The sequence below is a fragment of the Schistocerca nitens genome, chromosome 8 (assembly GCF_023898315.1).
Source record: "Schistocerca nitens isolate TAMUIC-IGC-003100 chromosome 8, iqSchNite1.1, whole genome shotgun sequence".
Lineage (NCBI taxonomy): Eukaryota > Metazoa > Arthropoda > Insecta > Orthoptera > Acrididae > Schistocerca > Schistocerca nitens.
This window is the reverse complement of record NC_064621.1, coordinates 626013172-626015681: the sequence shown is the minus strand read 5'-3', so window position 1 is coordinate 626015681 and position 2510 is coordinate 626013172. Positions and strand designations below refer to the sequence as shown.

At 39.8% G+C, this 2510-nt stretch overlaps 1 long non-coding RNA gene across 1 annotated transcript; it reads right to left on the bottom strand.

The window, feature by feature from the left end:
• Positions 1–1533: 1533 nt before the first annotated feature.
• LOC126198480 (uncharacterized) lies at positions 1534–2205 on the bottom strand. Its single transcript, XR_007540079.1, has 3 exons — positions 2121–2205; positions 1856–1966; positions 1534–1696 (listed from the first exon to the last, which is right to left on the bottom strand). It is a non-coding gene; the product is annotated as an uncharacterized LOC126198480 (long non-coding RNA).
• Positions 2206–2510: the final 305 nt, after the last annotated feature.

Sequence of the window (2510 nt, the reverse complement as noted above, 5' to 3'; positions counted from 1 at the left end):
TTTCAGTCACAGTTAGCAGTCGCAAGTAGTATTTCACATTCAAAGACGTGAGCCATCTATTGGTCGAATTTAGCACTGCTTTCTGCGATTTCAGTGACAAGTCGCAACTAAGAGTCGCAAGTAGCAACTAAAAAGCGCGGTTAACAGTGGCATCTGTTGGCCGAAGTTCGTACTACGTCCATCTCTGCAGTACGCTATGGAGTCTAACTGCGATTTCCGTGACAAGTCGCAACTAAGAGTCGCAAGTAGCAGCTAAAAAGCGCGGTTAACAGTGCCATCTGTGGGTCAAAGTTCGTACTACGCCCATCTCTGCGGTACGCTATGGAGTCTAACTGCGATTTCCGTGACAAGTCGCAACTAAGAGTCGCAAGTAGTAACTAAAAAGCGCAGTTAGCACTGCCATCTGTTGAGCAAAGTTCATACTACGCTATTCGCTACCGAGTCAAACTGCGATTTCTGTGACAAATCGCAACTAAGAGTCGCAAGTAGCAACTAAAAAGCGCAGTTAACATACTTTTCCTAGTGTCATCTGTTGACCGACGTACGTACTTCGTTATGAGAGCCTTGTGCCTCACGAGATCGATGTGCTGTGTGTGCATATGAAGGGCTTATTTCAATAGTGGTACAAGTCCATTTTTGTTAATTTTGAGATATAGAGTCGTAAAGTTAAATGAGCGCTGAAAAATCTGCAGTTGAGATACCAGAAATATTCAAGCATATGGCTTCTTGCTAGAGATGAACCTTTATTTATGTTTGTTTGGATCACTAATTTCAGAAGCATTATAGACAGAAAAGTGGAGGTAATGGACTTGTACCACTATTGAAATAAGCCTTTCATATTATATGACGACATGCACATTCAGCATCAGTTATGGTTGGTCAAATACTGCTGTGACTCTGAATGTATTATATTAATAAGAAGCAACATTGCCGTTTTCTCCTGAAAATATCAAGTAACGTAACAAATGTGTTTGATTCTGCTTCCAATATGACAGTTTTGGTTAATACTCCACATGCCTACAGGACTTTGCAATGTTAACACAGCAGAACTCAGACATCTGTATAAGTGTAGAGAAATGAAAACAGTCATATGAATGCCTCACTTCTGTTACGACACAGTTCAAGACTCGGGAGAAAAGTTTTACACCTGGTGTTCTACATGGCAACTTCACACACAAGAACTTTTTGCCGACACTACTACCACCTACATAAGTAAGCTTTTCCTGTGTTACTTTCAAGTAATGCACTTAAGCTATTCCTGATTTAACTGGAAGATCTATACTTCCCACTTTCATATCAACAGCCTCAAAATGCATATTGTAGACTTCGGGATATGTTACAGGTCAGTGTCACACCAAGATTGTGTAGAAAGGGGGCGGGGGGGGGGGCATGTCGCTCTCCAACAAGTGTTTACCAATAAGTAAGTGGCGGAAAATTATGGGTATACGACGGCTTAAACATGTGGAAAATGAGATTTTTATTATTCACTCACTGTATTTGACATTTACTATTCCTTTAAAATCGCACAACAACTTCGATAAAACACAGCTTAATCATTCACACACTTATTTCACAATTGTTTCACTTTTAAACTGCAAATCCTCTAAGAGCTGTCTTGAATCTTCACGAGTCCCTCCCAACAGCCTTGATGTGGATAGATACGTACAGCAACCAGTAATCAGAGTCAGAACTGTGTCTGCAAAAACACAAGGATTATTAAACAATTTTTGCTGTCATTAATTACTAGAAATATAATTGACAGAGTAGATTGCTAATATTTGCTATAATGAATATCACATTTGCAAGAACGATCTCACTGAAGTAATTAAGTCCATCGAAACGCTTAGAAACTAACCTCTCGTCTGACGAAAACGGTCTAAAGATGCAGTGGCAATTTCTTCAGATCTGTTGACAATGATATTTTCAGTTATCACTTTACTGAGTGACTGAAATGTAGTTCAGGTACCTGTGAACATAACAATATGTTAGAATTCATTTTCTAAATACGAACTATTACGGTACTGTACGGCTACTTACATATTAATTACACTATTAATATTTTCACAGTTGTTTCTTTAATACAAAATTAAAGCCAACGGAAGAAAAAACGTAAAACATACTTGCCAATGACAGGTTTGTTGCGATGCAATTTTCCGTGTTGACAGATGTAACTTTTTCATACAGTAGTAAGTCGCAGAAATCGCAGGAGTCACAGAAATCGCAGGAGTCACAGAAATCGCAGAAGTAGCAGAAGTCACAGAAGTAGCAGAAATCGCGGAAGTAGCAGAAATCGCAGAAATAGCAGTGGCGGAGGGATACACGACCTATGTTCCTTAACTGCGACAAATCGCAGTTAAGAATAACAGATACTGAAAAGTAGCATTCACAGAAATCACTGATATCGGAAAATCGCAGTTTAGCCCATCACTAGTCTGGAGAGAACTAGGGCCTTTCTTCCTCGCGCAGCGTTCTTATATATAAAGCCGCGGTGCGGACGGCTAAGGGAACGC